General features: G+C 45.7%; 1 pseudogene; it reads left to right on the plus strand.

Moving 5' to 3' along the window:
* The first annotated feature begins 5,919 nt into the window (after positions 1 to 5,919).
* Positions 5,920 to 23,575, plus strand: LOC100426019 (epithelial membrane protein 2-like; annotated as a pseudogene).
* Positions 23,576 to 27,843: the final 4,268 nt, after the last annotated feature.

The raw sequence follows: 27,843 nt of genomic DNA on the forward strand, positions 1-27,843 counted from the left end.
CTGCAAGGTTGTCCTGTGATCTGACAGAAGGTAGAACATGAGCAGCCAGTGGGACCCTAGGAAAGAGCCCCTGGACCCCTCAGAGCGGCGAAACACACCTCTTATAGTGCTTATACCCTCATTGAGTTATGGGAGTCAGGTAAGCAATGCAAGCAGCATCCAGGGGAGCCCCTCCCAGCCTGGTTACTCCATCTTTGGGATGAGGGGGATGACAGCATTTCTTGCTCCACCTCCAAGATAGATAAGCTGGCTTCTCTCACAGCTCACCTCTCTCTTCATCAGCGGCTGCAACTGTGCTGATGGTTGACACAAGGGCAAAGTGACCACACATTAATCAAGTGGCTGATGGCAGCCATATGAACTGTTTGGGATGATGCTGGGGGGACACTAGGAATTGTTAGTAAATGGCAATCATAAACTGATTTGGTGCAGGTACTCTGGGAGGTGGGTATGCGGCAGGCTATGTTTGATCTGAATACCCGGGGTCAGATGATGAATGCTTTATATCCACTTGAGGGATCTTGTGCTGGATCTCTGTGGAGGCAACTGTCCCCAGAGCAGCAATTCTGGAAAATGCTTAAGAGGGGCGAAATACTGTTGCTCAACCCAGCTCTGCCTAGACACTTTAACTCAAAGACTATTTGCAGATGAGCAAAGATATAGGACTTTCCTGTTTAATTAATTAGGGAACTGGCAGAGGCGCTTGGCTTGGGGATGAAACGGGGAACTGGATGATCGAAGGCAGCATGTGGAACTGGCAATAAACTAGTCCCCCACCAATGTACAGCAGGTCTTAGCACTGGTAGATACTGGTGCAGACTGCAGTATTGTTTATGGGAACCTGGATAAGTTTCCAGGCAAAAGTGAACTTATTGATGGTTATGGAGGCCTGTCAGTGAAAGTGAAACCTGTGTCTTTGCATCTTAGCATTGGCAACTTGGCTCCCTGCCTGTACACAATGTACATTTCACTTATATCTGAATATATTCTGGGGGTGGACATTTTGGATGATCTGGACTTACACACCATGACCAGAGAATTCAGACACCAAGTCAGCGTAGTAAAGCTGGGACTGTGTGGACATACACATAACCAGGCCCAAGTTTTGCCAAAACCCTGATGGGTTACCTCCACATGTCAATACCATTTGCCAGGGGTGCATACAGAGAAAACTGAGACTATTAAGAAGTTAGAGAAGGTGCAAATAATGCATGGAACTCATATCGCCTACAATTCCTCAGTATGGCCAGTCAGAAAACCTGATGAGGCTTGGCGATGATAGTGGATTATCAGAAACTGAATAAAGCAAACTGAATTAAAGTAACACCACCTCTGCATGCAGCTGTACCTTCTGTCACGGACTTGATAGGCCACTTGACAATGGAAGTGGATGCTGCCACTGTGCGGTGGATTTGGCTAATGCTTTCTTCTCAATTAACATTGCTCCAGAGAGCCAGGAACAGTTTGCCTTCATGGGAGAGTGTCAATGGACTTTCATAGTGTTGCTGCAGGGCTATTGTATAGCCCCAACATGTGCCATAATCTTGTTGATAATGTTATGTTAACCTCTGATTTTCTTACAAATCTGGAAGTGGCAATGCCCCTCTAGCCTGCGAATTGGGATGATGTGGCTGAGACAGCCTTTCCTAGTAGCCAAGCAGGCTATTCAGCAGGAACAAGCCCTACCGGTAGTTAGTCAGGGGTGCCCATTTGAACTAAATGTGCATGTGACCACAGATAGTATGCCAATAGGCTTTTGGCTCTAGTTATGGAAGGGAGCTGAGCTCCATTATCCATTAATAAAGAAGCTGTTAGCAACCGCTTATGCTGCCCCTCAGGCTCGTAAGAGCATGGCAGGATGGGCTACATCGTTGTGCGGATGACTTACCTGAAAGCATGGCCGGGTGCATTCATGGGTAATGACGACCCCCCATGGACTGGGATGGCACAAACATCCCCTTTAGTGAAGTGGGGTGCCTACTTGGAGCAGCGGAGTACACTGAGTACAAGTCCCTTAGCAGCAGAGTTTCAAGAAGTCTTGGGACCTGGAGTCCTAATACAAGATAAGGCCAGGGGGCTTAAGGCACCCCTAGATCCTGAGCCTTCACCAGTAGGAAGGGCATCCCCCCATTTCTAATAGGGCATGGTACACAGCTAGGTCTAGCTGAGGTGCTACTGCTGCCTGGATTACTTGTGCAGTCCAGCCTAGTACTGACACTGTATGGTTTAATACCAAGTGTGGGCAAAGTAGCTAATAAGTTAAACTCAGGGCAGTGTAAATAGTGATCACCAAGGAGGTAACACCCATGGCAATCTGCAGCAATAGCTGGGCAGTTTATTAAGGCTTCACTTTGTGGTTAAATACCTAAAAGTTACAGAATTAGCTAGTTAGTTACCAAACCATGTAGGGCCAGGCTATGTGGCCAAATCTATAAAAGGAAGGATGACCTTCTCCAACTAAATACAGGAATGAATAGCAATCTGTTATTGCCTCCCCCGGTGCCCCTTAAGGTAGGGAAACAAACAAACAAACAAAACCCTGGTATTAGCCACGGACCCTCCAAGCCCCTCATTGCAGGCGGTTGGCCATTGTAACCCCTTGGAGGGTCTGCAGTATGACCAATCTTTTACTTTTTGAGTATTTAATGTGTGGCCTCCATGACAGGCCATCCATAGTTGAATGGCCAGAGAAGGGACCCTCCTCCGGGAGACATGTGTACTGTCTACGCGGCTATCATGAGCTCCCCTGTAACTTTAGCACAGGTAGAGGATCCGAAAGAACCATGGAGAGCAGATAAGGTGTGGTACCATCGCCCAGGGCAGAAGCCCTCAGTGGCTGCATCGTTATCCAGAGATAAAAAGTTGGCCTGTATTTTGCCTAAGGAATGTGACTTGCCCCTGTTAGTACCTGTGCCTGCTTTGTCGTACCAGTCATAGGTTGGCATGCTCAAACAGCATCGTGAAATGGGCCCACACCTACACCAAGGTGACCGATGTCTCCAACTGTTGGATCTGCACTGCCTTTCCAGCAGCAGCTGCAGACAACTTGCCCTGGCACATGCATCTAGCTTCTATGCGGAACTAGACATGGCTAGAGGCTTGGGGTCCCACGGACATCGGTGGGATGCAACACAGAAGGCTTTGGACAGGGGATGTCTCAGAACCCATGGCCAGCCTGTCCCCTGGCTGACTCATAGCATCCATAATGGATGGGGCTGGCTAATGGGAAACACGTGGTGCCCCTAGTTCAGGTTCCACGATGCACAGAGCAGCACTGGGGTAAAAACACTGTGGGATGGTTGTCTGCTGAGATTTGTGCAAACATACTTGTCACCAAACCAAGGGTGTGGTGGAACAAGAGCCCTTACCAAGGCTGGGCCCCCATGGACTTTGTGAGCCCTGGGAGTTTATGGTTGTGTGGGACACAGGATGGCCATATCTGCCAGTCAGTTGAACTGGATGTTGTACCTGCGGGAGGCCCTATGTGCCTGCCACTGTTCTTCCCACATTGCCTAGTCGTCCGTATAACTGGGAGACACTGCATCCTGCTTTTTGTGAGTGCGGTGGGCCCCTGGGTGGCTCTATCCCTTAGCAACAACTATCCCTGGACCAGGTGCCATTACTGTAGAAAAGCAGGTTGCAGCCTTTGCGGAGGACACAGCTCAGGCGCTGAGTTATACCTGAGTTATACCTCTTTTTGTTAACTGATGAAGTTGATCCGATCAGGAAGGTGGTGCTGCAAAACCAGATGGCCTTAGACATAGCCACAGTTGCCCAAGGTGGCACCTGTGCCCTTATAGGGACACAATGTTGTACATTTATCCCTGACAGCCACTGGAACATAATGACAACTTTACAATGGGTGTCACAGGGGATTAAGACAATTGAACACCTTACTGACGAATCCCTGCAGAGATGATGGGTGTCTCTGGGCTCTGGCTTATGTTGGACTCTCATAATCACGGGTAGCATAACAGGAACATTAGTGGTAGGTTGTTGCTTTCTGTGTGAATCACTACCAAAGAGGATCCCCTTGGCCTAGGGGAGTGGAGTGTAAGAAAGATGACTGTACTGCAGCCAACCAGGCATAGGGCAGCAGGGATATGCCAAGGTAAATATTCTGGATGACTAAACGGGTTTGTGGCACAGGCACACAGTTCCATGTTTTCTATAACCATAGCCATATAGACATAACATAGAGAAACTCCCCAGCTGACTGTCAGCCACTATTGTTTGTGTAGTGTGTAAATGTAACACTGACCCTATGAAGGGGCTGCTGAATAAAACCATGTCTCAGTTACCCGCTGTCTCTCGAGTGTTCCTCCAGCTCCCTGCCCCACAGCCACCCACTCCCCTCAGCTCTCAGCTGGGGATGGAACCTGACCCTGAGCATGACAGTATTTTTATATCCAGGTCTATCTGTCATTATTTCAATATGTATACAAAATAAAGATATAACATTTCAAAGTTTTAATAGGTATTTTTACTGATAGTAATATAAAAATAAACTTCCTTACCTGTAAAAATAAACTTCCATACCTTATTTGTTCTTTAAAGTATACCCACAAGAGTAAACAAATGGAAGAATACTCTGACATAAATTTTGCTGCACTTAATGTGTTTAAAGAAAGTATTTGTTTGCTCGGATGTGGTGGCTCATACCTGTAATTCCAGCACTTTGCGAGGCCGAGACTGGCGAATCACTTGAGGTTGGGAGTTCAAGACTAGCCTGGTAAACATGGTGAAACCTTGTGTCTACTACAAATACAAAAATTAGCTGGGCATGGTGGTGGGTGCCTGCAATCCCAGCTACTCAGTAGGCTGAGGCACGAGAATCGTTTGAACCCAGGAGGCAGGAGTTGCAGTGAGCCAAGATCGTGCCACTGCACTTTAGCCTGGGCAAGACAGCAAGACTCTGTCTCATAAATAAATACATACATACATACAAAAAGAAAATACTTTTTTGTTGCTCCAATCTGTGAGCAAGAAATTTACTAAAACCACAGGTGACATTCAACGCCAAGTCAAAACTGTTTCTTTTCTTTCTGATTAACACGGGAACCCAGATAAACTAGCTTTAAATTAAAGGCCCAAACCCAGGTTTGAAAATGCTGACTAATTCCATTGAAAGGTTACATCTTTTCAGGAGCTCTTTATTTTGAACATGTGACATTGGAATACAATCTGGTAATTAGTTAGGTTGGCTGAAGAAGTGACTTATTGGATGGGGTAGAAAAGCCAAGGTCTAAGCCAGGTGTGGTGGCTCACGCCTGTAATCTCAGCACTTTGGTTGGCTGAGGTGGGTGGATCACAAGGTCAGGAGTTTAAGAGCAGTCTGGCCAATATGGTGAAACCCTGTCTCTACTAAAATACAAAAAGTAGCCAGGCGTGGTGTGGGCATCTGTAGTCCCAGCTACTCGAGAGACTGAGGCAGGAGAATCACTTGAATCTGGGAGGTGGGGATTGCAGTGAGCGAAGATCATGCCACTGCACTCCAGCCTGGGTAACAGGGGGAGATTGCGTCTCAAAAAAAAAAGAAAGAAAGAAAGAAAGAAAGAAAGAACAAAGGAAAGTTAAGGTCTGTGAATTTAAGATAGCCTGCAATACTGAAAGAAAATTTCAGATTCCTTTGCACACTTTAAAGATTTATTAACAGATATATGTAGCTAGATAAACATATGCAAATACATACAGATATATAAAGATATCTATGTAATATCCATTTATGAGTATGTTTTGTAAAAAAAATAAATAAATAACCAAATTAAAAGTAAGTCAGGAGGGAGCTTCAAAACAGCCTGGTGGCCTCACTTCATATCCCAGCCTGTCCATCTGTCCAGCAGCCAATGCAGCCGTCAGAACTGGCACATCCTGCTCTGGGCTTTAAACATGACCACTTGCCCCCCATGCCCTGTGAAAATGTTGGTGCTTTTTGCTTTCATCATCACCTTCCACATCAACTCTGCAGCCTTGCGGGTTCATCGCCACCATCAACAATGCCTGGTAGGTAGGAGATGAGTTTTTGCAGATGTCTGGAGATTATGTACCAACAACATGAATTATACAGTAATCAATGACACGTTTAAAAAGTACTCCATACTCCGGGTGGTCCAGGCCACCGTGATCCTCTCCACCATTCTCTGCTGCATTGCCTTCTTCATCTTCATGCTCCAGCTCTTCCGCCTGAATCAGGGAGAGAGGTTTGTCCTAACCTCCATCATCCAGCTAATGTCATGTCTGTGTGTCATGAATGCGGCCTCCATTTATACAGACAGGCGTGAAGACATTCACGAGAGAAACATGGAATTCTATTACCTGACCAAAGAAGGCAGCAATGGCTATTCCTCCATCCTGGCGTGGGCGGCCTTCACCTGCACCTTCAGCAGCGGCATGATGCACCTGATACTGAGGAAGGGCAAATGGAGTTCCGGAGCTTGGTTGCTTCTGCTGCAGTACAGAATCCACATTCAGATAACCATTTTGTATATAATCATTATTTTTTTGAGGTTTTTCTAGCAAATGTATTGTTTCTTTTAAAAGCCAAAAAAAGAAAAAGAAAAAATTCCAAAAGGAGAAGAGTTTTTGCATTCTTGAGTTCAGAGAATAGACTCTGAAGGCTGGTATTCAGAACTGCTGTGCACTCAAAAGTCTCAAGACACAAGCAAAGCTCCAGCAAAGCTCAAATCCAAAAGCGCTTGGCGGGACATTTCTTAACCATAGGGTTGTGAAGGGAGGAGATGAGAGGCTGGGAAAGCCAGGTCTCTGGGGATGTGCTTCCTATAGGTTTTAGCTGGCTCAAGCTCCTCCCAAATCGCTCTGCTAGTGGTAGGTGAAAGGGGGTGAGGTGGGTTGCAGGAGAGGAATGACAGTTTCCTGAAAGGTTTAGCCCAAGTTCCAAGTGAGAAGCAGGTATTGTCCCTGACATTCTGTCTGTATCCAAACCAGAGCCCAATCAACCCTCCTGTATAGGGGCGGGTCAGAAAAAGTTTCACCTAAGTTTGCTGACAGTGTCACCTGCTTGCCTTAGGAATGGCGATCCTTTACTTGCATGCCAGATTTATACTCACCCTTTGGCAAAACCTACAGTCCCCCCGCCCCCCGCCCCCAGACCTACAGAATCAGTCTTCAAGGGATGAGGCCAGTGAATCTGCTTTTCTAACATGCTCCCTGGGCAACACTTCAGATGCATTGAAGTTGGGGACCACAGTCCCTGGGCCAAGTGAGCAGAGCTGCCTCATAAATGCTAGGATGTCATCATGTGGAGATGGGGAGGTGGGTGTAACCCGCACAGCAGGCCAAAACCTTGGCCTCCATCACCACAGCTGTCTACATCCAGGGTCACCAAACTCCATTCCTGGGCCATGTGAACTCATAGACACCTTCAGGGAGCGGGGTGCAGCCTCCTTCCCATCCTATCCCACAAGCCCTCTCCCTTCTTGTCCAGCCCTTCATGCTACACCTGGCTGGCCTCTCACCCCTATTTCTGGAGCCTCAGAGGATGCATCCACCATTCATTCATCAACATAAATCATGACATGCATGCATGTACCAGGCACAGGGGATACCCTCTCAAGACAATCTCCTTCTAGGGCTCATGGCCTAGTGGAGGAGACAGATTAATAATTAATTAGAAAAACTAGCAGGGCACAGTGGCTTACACTTGTAATCCCAGCACTTTGGGAGGCCAAGGCGGGTAGATCACCTGAGGTCAGGAGTTCAAGACCAGCCTGGCCAAAATGGCAAAATCCTGTCTCTACTAAAAATACAAAAGTCAGTTGGGCATTGTGGTGCATGCCTGTAAACCCAGCTACACGGAGGTTGAGGCAGGAGAATCACTTGAACCCAGGAGACAGAGGTTGCAGTGAGCCGAGATCATGCCACTGCACTCCAGCCTGGGCAACAGAGCGAGACTCCATCTCAAACAAACAAAGCCCCAAAACACAAGAAACTAATTACACACTGTGATGAGGCTGCAAAGAACACCACTAAGAATTCAAAATCAACCTGGCACAGTGGCTCACCCCTGTAATCCTAGCACTTTGGGAGACCGAAACAGGCTGATCTTGAGGTCAGGAGTTCAAGATCAGCCTGGCCAACGTAGTGAAACCCCGTCCCTACTAAAAATACAAGAAAATTAGCTGGGCATCATGGCAGGTGCCTATAATCCCAGCTACTTGGGAGGCTGAGGCAAGGAGAATCGCTTGAACCTGAGAGGTGGAGGTTGCAGTGAGCCGAGATCACGCCACTGCACTCCAGCCCAGGCAACAGCCCAGCCCAGCCCAGAGACTCCGTCTCAAAAAAATAAATACATAAATAAAATAATTCAAAATCGAGGCCTGTGGCATGGAAGGGAGCCTGCTTTATGTGTGCCTATTTTTAAATGCTCCTGGAGGCATTTAGATCAGTCTAAATATAGCTCCATTCAGTTCGTGCAGATGGCATTTATTGGGCAGTACCCATCTGTGTAACATTCAGAAAACACGTCCATGGAGGGGCCCATGGTCCTGACAGCAAATGCAGTGAGAGGATCCCATAGAGCCAGGGTTTTCAAGCTTTAGGGGTTCCCTTGCTGCTTGGGACAGGCTATTTCAGTGAGTCTGGGGGAAGGATTCCCAGGTGATTCTAAGACTATGCTGAGAAATAGAGCTTTTGGGGGCTTGTCCTTCAGGATCAAAGCATGATGTGCTATGCAGCAATGCAGGTCACCCAGGAACTCTCCCAGGCTAGAAGCTCTTTGCACCTCGTTGTCTTTTTCTGCTTATGTTGGAGCAGGATGCTGGGAGCTGTCCTGGGATGGGGTGTGGGACCTTGTGCTATTTAAATACTTTTGCACTTGACCTTGTGCTGAGTGAAGTGATGATTTGCCATCAGCTCAGTTCCAGTGGAACTGAAGAGACACCTGGTTTGGGTAGTTTTAGGGCAACTGTGGATATCTTTTCAATGCAGGATTTGTTCTTTCCATCTACTCTTTCATTCATTTTTGACAAATGGTATTAAATGTTACCATGTTCCAGGCAGTGTGTAAGGCTCTGAAAATGCAGGGGTGAGCAAATCTAGATAGCCTCCCTGCCATCGTGAAGTTTGCAGTCCATGAGATAGGACCCCCTCCCTATGGAGAAGCCACCAACGCAGTACAGGGTGGCTTGGGGCCACACACAGGACAAATGACACCTTCTGCCTCAATGAGAAACTATCATTGGTCATGTGGGGCAAGAACATGTTTTACACCCCCAGGGTTAACAGGATGCTACCCAAGCTCATGGAGAAAGTTGAATCTTAAGTTTCCTTGAAACTTTCTACCTTGGTGGCTTTTCTATAATTTTCTGGTAGTCACAATGGAAACAAACAAAACACCTTAAAACCAGAGATCAGCCCCCAAGCAATACATGAATTCCCTTCACAAAAAATGTCAGGGCTGCATGAGTATCTGTGTTGAATGCAGTCTGAGATGACCCTGTGGATTTTCCTGGCTGGTTGCCACTACTGTACAACATTCAGTGCCCACATCCACCGGTGCCAGTAAGGTTTTATGAGACATGAGAAATGCCTCTTCCCTGCTATGTGACTTGCATTTGGGAAGTTGGAAAGAAATAATGACATCAGGGAGAAAACATTCAACCTTCTTACCTGTAGGTAGAATCAGCCTTCTCTTGGTGCTTATTACCAGTTATTCAAGAACAATAACAACAACAAAATTAGTTGACATCCAAGAAGCAGATATTAGGACCAAAGATAGCATCAACTATATTTGAAGGAACTGTAGTTTGTGCATTTTATGGCACTTTTATAAAGTACTGTAATTCTTTCATTGAGGGGGCTATGTGATGGAGACAGACTAACTCATTTTGTTATTTGCATTAAAATTAGTTTGGGTCTCTGTTCAAATGAGTTTGGAGAATGTTTGACTTGTTGGTCTGTGTGAATGTGTCTACATATACCTGAATACAGGAACATCGGAGACCTCCTCACTCCCACACTGCTATAGTTTGCATGCATTTGTGCACACCCCTCATGCACAGGTTGAAATTCTAGAATGCTCTATGTTAGCTGATGATGAAGAAACATAAAACTCCAAGCCTGTTTGTAAACACGATAAACACAGTGGCCTAGATAAAAGTTGTATCATAGTTTAAAATCTGCCTTAGGGGATATTACTAAATATCGCTAATAGTTATCGCTATTAGCGGTAATAGTTATCGCTAATAGTTATCGCTAACTATTATCGCTAACTATTATTTATTACTAAATATCGCTAAAAGGTTACTTACAACAGAGCAAGTTGGACAGTTTTGTGGTGGTGTGGAAATGCTAGGACAAGGCTAGAGGTTAATTTTGAATCTCGGTTTGGGGATAAATGTGAATTTAGGGTAGTTAGAAACTTTCTACTTAATGTACCTTCAAAATAGTCAATTTTCTATGTTTTGCATAATCTGCAACTGTACATGGAAAATAAACTTTAAAACCAAAAAAAAAAACTAAGTCAGAGGTCATTTCCCTACTTACTCTTCTCAGGCGAGGTGAATACAATCAATCCATTTACTCAGCCCTGATGATTCCAATCAGCCAATTAGCTCAGCCCAGTTTATTCCAATTAGCCAATTAGCTTGGTCTGGGTAATTAGCTCAGATCAGGTAAATCCAGTCAATTACCTCATTCCAGATGATTTCGATCTGCCAATTAGGTCAGCATTTTTTATTTCAATCAGCCAATTAACTCCAATCAGGTAATTACAATCAATTAGCTGATCCCAGGAGATTAAAATCAGCCAATTAGTTCAGCCCCGGTGACTACAGTCAGCCAATATTTGAGTCCCAGATTATTTTAATTGGCCAATAAGCTCAGCCCAGGTGATTTCAATCAGTGAATTAGCTCAGCCCAGGTGGATTCAATCAGCCAGTTCGCTGAATATCAATTGTAGATTAATCAAGATGGACCCCCAGTGGTGGATGAGAATAGCTCATGCATATACTGAGAAGAAAATCAAAGTCCAGAAATGCTAACCTGGACAGAAAGTGTTACATGGCTTTAATATCAGCTTATTTCCCAGACCTTGTCCCTGAAAGTGAAGCTTAGTTTGTCTATACAAACAACATTGTATAGCTACGTTCCATTCTGACATGCTACTGAGACAGAGAAGAGAAATAATTCTACATCTTCACCCTTAGAATATGCTAAGAGATTGAGAAACGTCTTGAGGAACAATTTTTGTGTACATATTTACATAGAAATACTCATATAATCTTGTATATGTATCAGTCTTTGTATGTACATTCATACAGGACAAAGATATAGATTGTGGAAGGATTAATATGTACTGTAACTAATAGTAATGCAAAAAGAAAATAAGATCTCACACATGGATCAAGTCAGTTGTTGAGATTGTGACTCATCTATTTGGATCCAATACACAGGTGTTGACTCTCATACCTAGAACTGGGACATGCATGAGATTGTTAATCTCATTACTGGGACTTCCTGCAGGTGTGATTGTGACATGCACCTCACAGAACCTTTGTGATTTGACACATCTGCCTGGGCCCAACCCAGATGGAATTGTGACATATCATTGGACTCAGCCCCTAGGTGATGTCACTCTATTCTTCAGATTTACCACTGCTCACAGGGGATTGTAACATATCACTGGGCCTTATATCCAGGTGATGTGAGTCTCTTTTCCCTCTTTGTTGCTGCCAACAGGGGGCATTTTGACGTAAAACTGAGCCCCACACCCAGGTTATGTGACTCTCTTGTCTGTGTCTGGCCTATACTGGCCATTGTGACATGTTGCTTAGTCTAACACCCAGGTTATGTAACTCTTTTGCCCTGGCCCTGCCTACAGAGAACATTGTGAGGCATCTCTGTGTCCACCACAGAGGTGATGTGACTCTCTATTGACTGTTCCCTCCTCAAAGGGGTTACTGTGACATATCGCTGGGCCCAGCACCTAGCTTATGTGACTTTTCTCTCCTTTTTTATTTTTCTTTTGAGATGGAGTCTCATTGTGTCATCCAGGCTGGAGTGCAGTGGAGCAATCTTGGCTCACTGTAGCCTCTGCCTCATAGGTTCAAGCGATTCTCCTGCCTCGGCCTCCTGAGTAGCTGGGATTACAGGTGCCTGCCACCATGCCCAGCTAATTTTTGTATTTTTTGTAGAGATGGAGTTTCCCCATGGTGGCCAGTCTGGTCTTGGACTCTGACCTCAAGCGATCTTCCCTCCTTGGCCTCCTAAATAGTTGGGATTACAGGAATGAGCTACCGTGCCCGGCCAACTTTTCCCTTCTTTATAGGTTCTGCCCACAGAGAAAGCTATAACATATTGCTACACTCAACACCAAGATGGTGTTACTCTTTTGGCTCTGCTCTCAAAACGTACTGTGATATATTTCTTTTCCTACCACCAACGTGATGTGAGTCTCCTCCCTGGGCCCTGTCCACAAGGGGCAATATGATATATCTCTGGGCCCATCAACCACTTGATGTGACTCTGCTCTCTTACCTGAGCATTGCCCAAAAAAGAAATTGGGACATATCCGTGAATCCAGATCTTAGGTGATATGACTCTTCTCTCCTGCCTGGGCCATGCCTAAAAAAGAGAGAGTGACGTGTTGCTTAGTCCAGCACACAGGTTGTGTGATACTTCTTCCTGACCTCTGCCCAAACAAGTAACTGTGACATAACTCAGGTTTTGTTACCTAAATGATGTGATTCTCCTCTTTTTCTGGAGACCCATCTTCAGTGAAGGTTGTGACAAATTGCGTGGCCCAGCACCTGTGTGGTGTGACTCTACTCTCATGCCTGGGACCTGTCCACTGGGTGATTGTAACATACAGCTGGGCCCAGCTTCTAGATTATGTGGCTCTCTTCTTTTTTCTGAGTTCTACCCACAGGGAGTATTGCGAGATATCTCTGGGACCCCTCATGTAAGTGATGTGATTCTCTTGCCTGTACCCTCCCCTCAGCAGGTATTGTGACACGTTGCTGGACCCAGCACCTAGGTGATGTGACTCTCCTCTACTACTTGGGCTGTGCCCATAAAAAGGATTGTATAGCTTGGCCCAACAAGTAAGTAAAGTTACTATCGTCTCATGCCTCAAACCTGTACACATTGTATATTGTGACATATTTCTGGGTCCAACACCTAGCTGATGTGACTCTCCCGCATGGGTCCTGCCCACAAAACTATTATAAGATGTATTTTCATTCATCACGTAGGTGATATAACTTTTCTTTCTGCCTGGGTCCTGCCAAAATAGAAAATTGTGATATATAATTGGACCCAGTACCTAGGTGATGTGACTCTCCTTTTTTGCCTAGGTCCTGCATAATTTGGGTATTGTGACATATATCACTGGGCCCAAACCCTAGCGAACAGAAGGCTTCCGTCCGGACCCTGCCCACAGGAGACCTTGTGACATATATCTGCATCCATCACACAGGAGATATGACTCTCCTCTTCTGTCTGCATCATGCGCACAGGAAAGATTGTAGCATATCATTAGGTTAAGCAACCAAGTGATGTATTTTGACTGCCTGGGTCTTTCATAGGTGGGCCATTATGACATATCTCTGGTAACACCTACTATCTGATATTACTCTTCTCTTTTACCTGGGTTTTGCCCGTGTAAAAGATTGTGACATATCTCTTTGCCCAGCACCTGGGTAATGTGACCGTGCTCTTCTGCCTGGGCAATGTCCACAGAAATGAGAGTGACTAATCACTAGGCCCAGCACACAAGTGATGTAATTCTTCTGCCTAGTCTCTGCCTGAAGAGGTCACTGTGACATGTCTCTGGGCCTATCACCATGGGGATTATGACGTATCACTTTGCCCAGCACCTACATGATGCGACACTCTTCTCTCTAATGGACCTGCCCCTAGGGTGATTGTGTCATAGAGCTGAGCCCAGCTTCTAGGTAATGGGACCTTCTTGTTTTTTGTGAATACCCAAAAATGGAATTGCCACATATCTCTGAGATTCTCACGAAGGCGACACTCTTTCCTGGGACCTCTTCTCAGGGGGTATTGTGACATATTGCTATACCCAGAATCTAGGTAATGTGACTCATTTTTACTGCTTGAGCTTTGCCCAAGAAGTGATTGAGATGTATTACTGGGTCTAGTACCTAAGTGATGTGACTCTCCTCTCTTTCTAAAGTGCTGCAGACATTGTGATTTATTTTTGAGTCCAACACCTAGAAGACGCAACTTTTCTGCACAAGCCCTGCCCACAGGGGAATAATGACATATCTTTTCATTCATCACATAGATGATGTGATTCATCTCTTCTGCTTGGGCCCTGCCAAAAAAATAGAAAAAGAAAAGGAAAAGAAAAAGTGGTTATTGTAACATATCATGGGATAGATTGAGCACCTAGGTAATGTAACTGTTCTCTTTTATATGGTATGTCTCTGGGCCTATCACCATGGGGATTATGGCATATCACCTTGCCAAGTCCCTACATGATGTGACACTCTTCTCTCTAATGGACCTGCCCTACATATGGATGGACCAAATAATGGACCTGGACCTACACATATGTTAGGTATTGTGACCTAATACTGATCCCAACTTATACTGGATGAGAGACTCCTGCCTGGGGTATGAGTATCAGAAGACTTGTGACATATCTTTGCATCCATCACCTAAGAGATGTGACTCTCCCCCTCTGCTTTCATGCTGCTTATAGGAAAGATTGCTACACATTGTGGAACCCAGAAACCAGGTGTCTTTTATGCCTGAGTTTTACCCAGAGGTCACAGTGTGACATTGTCACTGAGCCCTGCATCCGAGTGATGTGTTGCTGTTTTCTGTGCTCTGCTTTCAGTGGGGAATTGTAACATATCCCTGGCTTAGAACCCAGGTGATATGTCTCTTTTTTCTGGTCCCTTCTTTCAGAAAAGATTGTCACATATCTCTGGCCCAGCACTTAGGTGATGTGACTCTTCTGTTTCCTCCCTACCCACAGGTAGGAGTTTGACATATATATTGGCTCAGTGCACAGGTGCGATAATGACTCTAATATTTTGAACCAGCCAAGAGGACGAATACTGTGTCTCATAGATAGGGGTAGACAAACGGGTAAGATCCTAGGTTTCCTTTCTGTACAAAGGTTATAAAAGGTTACCACTCTCTTCCATGTTGTATAAAACCCTTGGGTGGTAGAGAGAGTGGAGTGTCATCACAAGGCCCAGCATGCAGATGAGATTGTGTTGCTTGTGTGCTCACCCTGACAACCATTAGGACTGTCACCCTCACACATGAGCAAAGCCCACTAGTGAGGTACTTAATCTCACACACTACTGGATGCAGTCCACAGTTAAAATTGTGACATTCATTTGTGAATTCTGTTCAGAATTGTGATGGTGACTCATTTCTAAACCCAGCTCTGGCAGGTGAGGTCTCTCCTATGTGGACCCAGTCAATTAGGAAGATGTTGACTGTCATACCTGGGCTTAAAGCTACAGACATCATCATGGGTCCATACCAGCACAAAGGATTTAGAGGAAATTGTGACTCCCATGCATACCATATAAAGCCCTTGGGTGATACAGAACGTGACTTCACATGGCCCTAAAAGAAGGTAAGATTGTGACACTCTTGCACACACAAAGCAAACAGTAAAGATGATCATCCTTTCACAGCCCACCATTGAGGTTCTGAATCTCATACCTGGAGACAGTCAAAAGTTGGAAAATCGACTCTCATTAGTGGATCTGGTCTGCAGGTTAATTGGTGCTTCTCAGGCCAAAATCTAGCACACCTGTAAGATTGTGATTCTAGTAAGGGAACACGGTACACAGAAAAAAATTGAAGCTCTCATGAGTGGATTCAATCCGTTGTAGAGATTGTGCCTCATGTGTTTAGCAGCAACATACAGGAGGCATTGACTCTCATACCTAGAATTTGGACGTGTGTGGAATTTTTAATCTCATCCTTGGACTTTCTTGCAGGTGTGACATGTGCCTCTTCCCAGCACCTAAATGATTTGACTCTCCTTGTTTGGGACCAGCCCACAGAAGGGATTGTGACATATCACTGAACTCAGAAGCTAGGTGATGTGACTTAACTCTCTTTCCTTGACAATGTCCACAGGGGCATTGTGACATAGTGGTAGGCCTTGCTCCTAGGTGATGTGAGTCTCCTGCTCTGCCTTGGTGATGTCTACAGGAAGCATTGTGACATATCGCTGGACCTGGCACCAAGGTGATGTCACTTTTTTGCCTTAGTGCTGCCTTCAAAAGGCATTATTACAAATTGCGTGGACTATTACCAAGGTGATTTGAGTTTCTTGCTTGGACCGTTCCCACAGTAGGTGTTGTGACATATCACCTAGGAAATGTGACTCCTCACCTCTGCCTGCACCCTGACCACAGAAATAATTGTGATATATCACTGGATCCAGAAACCGGATGACGTGCTTCTTTTGCCTGAAACTTTGTCACAAAAAACATCGTGACATATCTCTAAGTCTCTTACCTTGGTGATGTGATTCACTCTCCTGCCTGGAGCCTTCACTCAGAGGGTATTGTGACATATTGCTGGACCAAGCATTTAGGTGATGTGACACTCTCAACATCTTGGACTCTGACCGATAAGGAATTTTTTTTTTTTTTTTTTTTTTTTTTGAGACGGAGTCTCACGCTGTTGCCCAGGCTGGAGTGCAGTGGCGCGATCTCGCCTCACTGCAAGCTCCGCCTCCCGGGTTCCCGCCATTCTCCTGCCTCAGCCTCCTGAGTAGCTGGGACTACAGGCGCCCGCCACCGCGCCCGGCTAATTTTTTGTATTTTTAGTAGAGACGGGGTTTCACTGTGGTCTCGATCTCCTGACCTTGTGATCCGCCCGCCTCGGCCTCCCAAAGTGCTGGGATTACAGGCTTGAGCCACCGCACCCGGTCAGGAATTTTTATGTGTTGATGTGTGCTCTGCATCTAGGCGATGGGACTCTCCTCTCCTGCCTGGGCCCTGCACATATTGTGTGTTGTGACACATTGCATGTTATCACGCCTAGGTGATGCTGCTCTCTCACATAAGCCCTGCTCACAGAGGCATTATAATATATTTCTTGTCTGTTTCCTATGTGATGTGTCTCTCCTCTTCTGCCTGGGCCTTGCCAAACGCGGGGATTGTGACATATTACTGGACATAGATTCTAGTTAACATGACACTCCTCTTTTGTCTGGGCCCTGGATATTTAGGGTATTGTGACATATTTTTGCACTAAACATCCAGAAAATAAGAGGCTCCTGCCTGGGCCCCGCCCACAGGAGACCTGTGACATATATCTACATCTATCACTTAGGAAATGTGGCTCTCCTCTTCTGTCTGCACCCCGTGCACAGGGGAGATGGTGACATATCACTGAGCCCGGTAAGCAGGTGATGTAACTCTCCTCTCCTGCCTGGGCCCCACATGTATTGTGTATGGTGAAATATGGCTGGATCCAACACCTAGGTGATGTGACTGTCCTGCATGGGTCCAGCCCACAAGGTTATTATTGTGTGTCTTTTTGTTCATCACCTAGGGTGTTTCAAATTTCCTTTTCTGCTTGGGCCATATCCAAAACAAAAAAAAGTATTGTGACACATCACTGGAGCCAACACTAAGTAATTTTTAGTACTTAGTACATGCCTTTGCTGATTGGGCCTAGCCACAGAAGACATTGTGACACATCATTTAGGCCCAGCAACCAGGTGAAGGGACTCTGCTGCCTTAGTCCTGCTTTCAGGAGGGGATTATAACATACCGCTGGTTGAAAACACAGGTACTGTGACTCTCTTGCCTGGTTCTTACTCTCAGAACAAATTATGACATACTTCCAGCCCAGCAACAATGTGATGTGACTCTCCTGCCTGATCACTGCTCTCAGAGAAGGTTGTAAATATCTCCAGCACAGCACCCAGGTGGTGTGACTCTCCTGCTCACTCCCTCCTTACCCGATTGTGGGATTGTCACATATATCTTAGTTCAGTTTACAGGTGTCACAATGACTCTCATAACTTGAGCCAGCCAATATGAAAGATACTGTCTCTCTTAGTTGGGTTTAGGAAAATGGGTCAAATCCTAGGTGTCATTTTTGTATGAAGGTCATAGAGAACTACCCCTGTGTCACATTTCATAGAAAGCCCTTGGGTGGTACAGAGACTGTCAACACAGAGCCCAAGACACAGGTGAGGTTGTTTCTCATCATTTTCTCACACAAACAAAGCCCATTATTGAGGTCCTGAATCTTACATGCGGACACAGTCTACAGTTGAGATTGTGGCTATCATATGTAAACATATAAACACAGTTGGGATGGTGACTCATTTTAAGCTCAGCTCATAGAAAAGTGAAGATTCTTCATTCTGGACTCAGCTAATTGGAGAGATGTTGACTCTCATACTTGGGCTTAAGGGCACAGGTATAATCATAATCCATACAGCACAAATGCCTGAGAGCAGATTGAGAATTTCATGCATAAGGTATAAAGCCCTAGGGTGATACACAGGTGAGATTGTGACGCTCACCAAGTTGACAGCAAAGATTGTCATCTTCCCACATGAACACAGCCCATTGTTAAAGCTCTGGATTTCACAACCAAAAGCAGTCAGATGTTGGAAAGTTGACTCTCATCTGTGAATCTGGTCCACAGGTAGGTTGGTGATTATAAGACCAATATTCAGCACACCCGTGAGGCTGTAACTCACTCAGGTGAACAGCACACAGGGAAGTTTGCGCCTCTCATGCACTGTTCCAGTTTATTGTTGAGATGAACTCATATAATTAGACCCAGCATACATAAGGCATTAACTCACGTACTCAGAAACAGGACACGTGCTGAATCATAAATATCATTCTCTGACCTTCCTGCAGGTGTAAATGTGATATATGCCTCTGGCCAGCACCTGAGTGCTTTGACTCTCTAGCCTGGCCCCAGTCCACATACAGGATTGTGACATATCGCTGGACCCAGCACCTAGGTGATGTGACCCTATTATCCTGCCTTGGCGCTGCCCACAGGGGACACTGTTGGGACTCACTTCTCCTGCGTGGTTCCTGCTCACAGAGGGGATTGTGACCTATGACTGACCCAGCACCGAGCTGATGTGACTCTTCTTCTTCTATTTCTGTTCTTGCCTCAGGGGAGATCGTGATGTATCACTGGGCCCAGAAGCCCAGGTGATGTGTCTCTCCTTCATGTTCCTTGCTAACAGAGAACATTGTGATTTACTGCTGGACTCAGCATCCAGGTGAGGTGACTTTGATGCCCGTGCCCTGCTTTCAGGAGGGGATTGTAACCTATCTCTAGTCCGGGTGAGATTGTGACACTCATGCACACAAAGCTCATAGTAAAGATTTTCATTCTTGCACATAAAGTCAGTGCACTGCTCACATTAGGAGGAAGTTAAAAATTGGATAATTGACTCTCATACTTGTATGTAATTTACATGTGTCTTGGTGAATCTCAGACTAAGATTCAACTCAACTGTGAGGCTATTACTCCACAAATACGACACAATCCACAGAAGGAATTGAAGTTCTCATGCGCAGATTCAGTCCACTGTTCCTATTGTTAATTTTGTACTTAGACCCAACATACAGGACATGTTTACTCTCGTACCCAGAGTAGGAACATGTATGGGATTTTTAATCTTATCCTTGAACGCACCTGCAGCTCTGATTGTGACATAAGCACCTGAGTGAGGATGTCACAATGAAGGCATATATCCTAGGTGCTAGGGGCAGGGATATGTCACAATTCCATGTGACATTCCTGGACCTAACACCTAGGGCATATGTTTTATATTCTTCTGCCTTAACATTGCCCACATTGCATCTTGTGACATACTGCTATGTCTAAAACCCAGGATGTGAGTACCCTGCCTACATTCTGCCTACAGGGGGACTTGTGACATGTTTCTGGACCCATCATCTATTTGATGTTACTCTACTCTCTTACTTGGTATTTGCCAACGGGCAACCTTGTGACATACCTCTGGGCCAAACACCTAAGTAATGAGCCTCTCCTTTTCTTCCTGGGCTCTGATCACAGAAGGGAGAGTAACTTATCCCTGGACACAGCCAACAGGAGATGTGATGATTCTTCCTGGGTCCTGTCCATAAGGACAAGAGATACATAATTGTGATGTATCTCTGCGATCATGAACTAAATTATGTGACTCTCCTTTATTTCCAGAGAACCGTCCATAGTGTGAGTTGTGACGTATCACTTGGCACAGCATCTACGTTATGTGACCCTCCCCTCATACCTGGACCCTGCTCACTAAGGTTGTTGTAACATATGGCTGGCCGCAGCCCCTACGTTATTTTTCTCTTCTCTTATTCCTGAGCCTTAACCAAAGAAGGCATTTTGACATATTTGTGGAACCCTCCCCAGGTGAGGTGACACTGCTGCCTGGGCTCTTTCTTCAGGGTGTATTGTGCCATATTTTGGGGTACAACAGCAAGGTAATATAACTCTCCTCTACTGCTTGGGCTGTGCCCAAGAAGAGATTGTAATGTATTGCTGGGCACAGCACCTAGGGGATGTGACTGTCCTCTCCTTTCCGGGCTCTGCATATATTCCGTATTGCAAAATATGCAGCACCTATGTGGTGTGACTCTCCTCTCGTGTTTGAGCTCTTCCCACTAGAGTGATTGTGACATATAGATCAGCCCATCTATTACGTTATGTAACTTCCCTCTTCATTCTGATCTTTACCCACACAGATAATTGTGACATATTTCTAAGCCTCTCACCTAGATGATGTTACCTTTTTACCTGGGCCCTCCTCTCAGGGGTCAGGTATTGCTAGAACTAAAGCAGATGGTGTGACTCTCCTCTGCTGCCTAGCCTTTGCTCAAGGAAAAATTTGTAATGTTTCAATGGATCCAAGACCTAAATGATGTGACTATCATCCCTTGCCTGAACCCTGAATACATTGTGTATCGTGACATATGGCTGGGTCCAACACCTAAGTAATGTGACACTCTTGCATGGGCCCTGCCAACAGAAGGCATTATGACATATCTCTGGGCACACCAATTATTTGATGTGACTCTGCTGTTTTACCTGGACTTTGCCCATAGAAGAGATAGTGACATACCTCTGGGTCAAGCAGCTAGGTGTTGTGACTCTCCTCTTTTGCCTGTGCCAGGCCCACAGAAGGAATAATGAGTTATTACTAGACCCAGCACACATGCAATGTCATTCTTCTGCCTGGATATTGTCGACAGTGGCCACTGTGACACATCTCTGGGCCCATGACCTGACCTAGGTGATGTGTTTCTCCTCTTCTTTATGAGACCTGCCCACAGTGGTAATTGTGACATACTGCTTGCTGCAGCACCTACATAATACTACTCTCTACTCTTGCCCAAGCCCTGCCCATGGGTGTGATTGTGACAGATAAGTGAGCACTGACTCTATGTTATATGATGCATTTCTTTTTTTCTAGCCCTGCCTACCGGGGACATTGCTACATATTTCTTGTCCCCTCACCGAGGTGATGTGACACTTCTGCCTCGGTCTTTCAGGAAGTATTGACATTGTGGCAAATTGTTTCACCTAGCACCTAAGTAATGTGACTCTTCTTTCCTTTTTGGGCTCTGCTCAAGGAGGCACTGTGATGTATCCCTGGACACAGCACCTAGGGGATGTTACTCTCCTCTCCTGCCTGGGTCCAGCATACATTGTGTGTTGTAATATATGGCTGGACTCAACAAGTAGGTGATGCGACTCCTCCATGAGCCCTGAAGACAGGGGTATTAGATGATACAATTTACTCATCACCTAGGAGATGTGACACATTTTTATTGCCTGAGACCTGTCCAATAAGAAGATTGTGATGTATCACTTGACCCAGCATTGAGGTGAGGTGAGTTTTTGTTTTGTTTTGTTTTTTGTTTTGTTTTGTTTTGTTTTTGCCTGGCCTTGCCCACAGAAAGCATTTTGACATATCGCTGGGCCCATTACCGAGGTCATGTGACTCTGCAGCCTGCACCCTGCTTTCAGGAGGAAATTGTAACATATTCCTCGCTGAGTACCCAGGTGATGTGACTCTTCTGCCTGGTCCCTTCTGTTAGGGAAGATTGTGAAATATTCCTGACCCAGAACACAGGTGATGTGACTCATCTCTTTGCTCCCTATCCACAGGTAAGACTGTGACCTATGTCTTGGTCCAGCTAACAGTCACAATGAAGACTCTAATACCACACACTAGCCAATAGGAAAGATACTGTCCATTTTAGCTGGGATTAGAAAAATGGGTAAGATCCCAAGTCATCACAGAGCCCAGCATCCAAATGAGATTATGTTTCTCATATTCCCACCCTACCATCCATTAGGATTTTCACCATTACACGTGGACAGACCCCACAGGTGAGGTCCTGAATCACACAGTTTGACACCATCCACAGCAGGAATTGTTTCTGTCACATGCTACAGTTGGGATGGTGACTTATTTCTAAACTTAGCTCATAGGTAGGTGAGGACACTTCTATTTGGACCAAGCCAATTGAAGAGAAGTTGACTCTGAGACAAGAGCTTAGGGTAAAAATTATAACTATGTGTCCCACCAGCAGGGAGGTCTCAGAGCATATTGAGACTCTCATGCAGAAAGCCCTCAGGTGCTACAAAGAGTTTCCTAACAAGGCGCAGCACAGGTGAGATTTTGACACCTGTATGCACATCCAGTTAACAAGAAATATTGTCATACTGCCACATGAACATGGTCAACTTTTGAGGTTCTGAATGTCACATTTGGAGGCAGTGGAAACTTGAAAGAGTGACTGTTATATGTGGATCCAGTCCACAGGTGGGCTGGTGACTCTCAGACCAAGATTCAGGCCACCTGTGAGGCTGCGACTCTACTAAGGAGGCGTAGTGCACAGAAGAAAGCGAGCTTCTCACGCACAGACCCAGTACAGCATTGAGATTGTGACTCATGTATTTAGATCCAACATAGAGGAGGTGTTGACTCCCATACTTAGAATTGGTTCACGTGCAAGAATTTTAACTTTATCCCTGTATTATTCTGCATGTGAGATTGTGTGACATATGCCTCTGTCCAGCAACTAAGTGATTTGACCCTTTTGCCTGGGCCCAACCCACAGATGGAATTTTGACATCTTGCTAAACCCAGCACCTCCATGATGGGATGCTAGTCCACTGCCTTGGCACTGCCCACAGACAGCATTGTGACATATCACTGTCACTAGGCCTTACATCCAGTTAATGTGAGTCTACCCTTCTCTTTTGTCACTGTGCACATAAGGCATTGTGACATATCACTGGGCCCAACACCCAGGTTATATGGTTCTCCCACCTGTACCCTGCCCAAATGGCCCATTGTGATATATCGCTGGGTCCAGAACCCAGGTAATGTAACTCTCCTGCCTGGGCCCTGCCTACAGGAGGCATTGTGACATCTCTGCACCCATTAGCCAGGTGATATGACTCACTTCTGCCTGATCTCTGCTCACAGGGAACATTGTGACCTATCACTGGGCCCAGCATTGAGTTGATGTGACTCTTCTATTCTTTTTAGGTTCTTCTTGTAGAAGAGGTGGTGACATGTCTCTGGACCCAAGAGTAAGGTGATGTTACACTTTTGCCTTGGTTCTGACCTCAGAAAGCTTTATGACATATTGCTGGGCTCAGCACCAAGACGATGTGAGTCTCTTGCCTGGACCCTACCCAGGGCGGGGGGTGGGGGGGTGGCATTGTGACATATCTCTAAATTCATGAACTATTTGCTGTGACTCTTCTCACTTACTTGGGCTTTGCCATTAGAAGAGATTGTGACATGTCTCTGATTCCAGCACCTAGGTGTTGTGACTCTCCGCGTTTGCCTGTGCTATGCCCACAGAAGGTAGAGTGAATTATCCCTAGACCCTACACACAGGCGATGTCCTTCTACTGCCTGGCCATTGCCCACAGGGGTCACTGCAATGTATCTCTGGGCCCATTACCTAGATGATGTAATTCTCCTTATTTTTCTGCTTCTGTCCCCAGTGGGGATTGTGACATATTCCTTCACACAACATTTATGTGATATGATTCTCCTCTCATATCTGGACTCTGACCACTGTTGTAATTTTGACATAGGCCTGGGCTCAGCTGTCCAGGTTATGTGACTCTCTTCTTTTTTCCTAAGCCCTACCCACAGGGAGCATTGGTACATAGCTCTGGGCCCCTCACCAAAATGATGTACTCCTATTCTTGGGCCCTTCCCTCAGTGAGTATTGTGACATATTGATGGACACAGCACCTAGGTGAGGTAACTCTCTTCTACTTCTTGGGCTCTGACCAAGGAGGTATTGTGATGTATCGCTGAGCCCAGAACCTAGGTAATGTTACTCTTTTCTCCTGCCTGACTGAGCTCAGTATAAATTGTGTATTTTGACATATGGCCTATCTTAACAACCGTGAGATACACCTCTTCTGCATGAGCCCTGCCCACAGGAGTGTTATGCCATATCTTTTTGTTTATCACCTGGGTGATATGACACATTTATTTTTCTGCCTGGGCCCTGCTAAAGAGGGTTATTATAACATGTCACTTGGCCCAGCACCTACGTGATGTGACTCTCCTTTTTCCTAGGCTCCAAATACTTGGTGTATTATGAAATAACACTCGGTCCAACACCTAGAAAATAAGAGGCTCCTGCCTGGGCCCTGCCCTCAGGGGGCCTTGTGACATATATCTGCATACACTACCTAGGAAATGTGACTTTTCTTTTCTGCCTGCACCCTCCTAACAGAAAAGATTATGACATATCACTGGACCCCGCAACAAGGTGATGAGGCCCTTTTGACTGGGTCTTGAATACACAGATCACTGTGACATATTGCTGAGCCCTCAGAGAAGATTGTGACATACTTCTGACCTCAAACCCAGGTAATGTTACTCTCCTGCTTACTCCTAATCCAGAGGAGTGACTGTGACATATAGCCTGGCCCATCTCACAGGTGTGATGATGACTCTCATACCTTGAACTGGCCGATGAAAGTGATACTGTCTCTTATAGCTAGGCTTAGGGGAAAGGTAAGATCCTGGGTGTCCTCTTTGTATAAAGATCACAGAAGTTTACCACTCTCTTGCATATTGTGTAAAGCCCTCATGTGGTACAGAGAGTGTCATCACAGGTCCAAGAACACAAGAGATGCTGTGTTTCTGGTATGCACACCCTGCTAATCCTTAAAATAGTCATCCTCACACATGCACACAACCCACTGGTGAGATGCTGAATCTCACACGTAGACACAGTCTACAGATGGAATTGTGTTAGTCATATGTGAACATCTGGCCCCAGATGGGATAGTGACCCATTTCTAAACCCAGCTCATAGGCAGATGAGTACTCTTCTATTTAGACCCAGCCAATTGGGGAGGTGTTGACTCTCATACCTGAGCTTAGAGTGACACGTACAATCATGGGTCCATATCAGCATGAAGGTCTTAATGCAGATTGCAACTCTCATGCATATCATATTATATTAGTTCATTTTCACACTGCTATAAAGAACTGCCAAAGACCAGGAAATTTAGATAGAAAAGAGGTTTAATTGACTCACAGTTCCACATGGCTGTGGAGGCCTCAGGAAATTTATAATCATGGTAGAAGGGGAAGCAGGGACCTTCTTCACAAGGTGGCAGGAGGGAGAAAGTGAATGAAGGAGGAACTTCCAACACTTAAAACCATCAGATCTCCGAGAACTCACTCACTTTCACAAAAACAGTATGGGGGAAACTGCCCCACGATCCAACTACCTTCCTCCCTTGAGGTGCTGCACACAAGGGGCATTGTGACATGTTGCTCATTCTAACACTTAGGCGATGTGACTCTTCTGCCTGGGCACAGCCTAAAAAGGGGATTGTGACATCTCCCTGCGCTCCTCACCCAGGTAATGTACTCTCATCTCTTGCCTGGAGGGATGGTGACATATCTCTGGGCTCAGCACCTAGCTAATGTGACACTTCTCTTCTTCCTAGGTTCTGCCCACAGGGGAGATTGTTACATATATCCTGGGCCCAGCTCCAAGATGTTACTCATTTGCCTTGGCCCTGTCTTCAGAAGGTAATGTGACCTATTGCTGGGCCCGGGACCAAGGTGATGTGACTTTCTTGCCTTGACTCTGTCAAAAAGGGGGCATCTGTGGGTCCATAAATATTTGATGTGTCTTTCTTTTCTTACCAGGGTCTTGCTTATAGAAGAGATTGTTACATATCTCTGTTCCCAGCATCTAAGTGATGTAACTCTCCTCACCCGCCTGGGCCATTTCCACAGATGAAAAAGTGACTTATCATCCCTGGGCCAAGCACACAGGCAATCGGATTTATTTCTCCTAGTCTCTTTCTACAGGGGGCATTGCAAAATATCCCTTAGCCTATCAACTATTTGATGTTAATCTCTTCTCTTACCTGGGCTTTGCCCATAGGGAGGTTGTAACATATCTCATGGGCCAGCATGTAGGAGATGACACTCTTCTCTGATTGTTACATATTGCTTTGCTCACCACCTATTTGATGTGACTCTCCTCTCATGCATCGTCCTTGCCCCTTGGGATGATTGTAACATATAGCTGGCTGTAGTCCCTAGGTTATGTCACTTTCCTCTTCTTCCTGATCCCCACCCACAGAAGGCATTGTGCCGTATCTCTGGGGCTCTCGCCTAGGTGATGTGGCTCTCCTTCTTTGGTCTTCCTCTCAGAAAGTATTGTGATGTATTGCTGAACCTAGAACCTAGGTGATGTGGCTCTCCTCTACTGTTTGGGCTCTGAACAAAAAGAGATTGTGACATATCACTAGGCCCAGCACCTAAGTGTTGTGGCTCTCTGCCCTCTCCTAGGCACTGCATACATTGCATATAGTGACATACGGCTGGATCCAAAACCAAAGTAATGCAACTCTTTTGCATTGGCAATGTTGGCAGTGTCCACAGGTGTATTACCACGTATCTTTTTTTTAGCTCTGAAATTGAGCTCTGAAATAATCTGGATCTTTGATCTTTGTTCTCATCTCTATTGAGTTTAAACTTTAATCCAAAAGCCATGACAATACTCATAATTACTGAATGTCACAAAGTGATAACTTTCTTCTCTTCCTCCTCCTTTTCTCTTTCCCTTTTCCATCAGCTCCTTTCCTCTTCCTCCTCCCCCTCCTCTCCTCCTCCTCATCCTCCTCATTATCTCCTGTTTTTCCCCTTCACTTCCTTCTCTCCTCCTCCTCTCCTTCTCCTCCTTTCCTCTTCCTCTTCTCCTCCTATTTTTCTCTTCCTCCTTCTCCTCTCCTCCTCCTCTTCCTCTCCTACTCTTTCTACTCCTCCTTCTCCTCTTCTCCTCCCCTCCTCTCCTTCTCTTCTTCTTATGCTTTTTCTCCTCCTCTCCTTCTTTCCCTGCTCCTCTTTCTCCTCCTCTTGTCTTCCTTCTCTTCTCCTCACCTTTCCCTGCTCCTCCTCCTCATCATCTCTTCCTGCTCCTCCTCCTCCTTCTCAGTTCCTCCTTATTCTTTTCCTCTTCTCCTTGTCCTCCTCTCCTCCTCCTTTTTCTTTTTCTCTCTTCATCCTTCTTTTCATCTCCTCCTCCTCCTTCTCCTCCTCTCCTCCTTTTTCTTCTCTTCCTCCTTCTTTCTTCCTCCTTTTCCTTTTCTTTTTCTCCTCCTCCTCCTCCTCTGCTCCTTCTCCCCTTTTCCTCCTCCTCTTCTTTCTCCTCTCCGCCTCCTTCTCTCCTCCTCCTTCTGTCATCTTCCTCATTCTCCTCTCTTCCTCTTTGTCTCCTCCTCCTTCTTTTCCCCCCTCCTCATCTTCTCCTCCTTCTTCTCCTCTGTCTCCTCTCCTCCTTCTCATTTTCCTTTGATCCTCTT

This window comes from Macaca mulatta, chromosome 19 (assembly GCF_049350105.2).
Source record: "Macaca mulatta isolate MMU2019108-1 chromosome 19, T2T-MMU8v2.0, whole genome shotgun sequence".
Classification (NCBI taxonomy): domain Eukaryota; kingdom Metazoa; phylum Chordata; class Mammalia; order Primates; family Cercopithecidae; genus Macaca; species Macaca mulatta.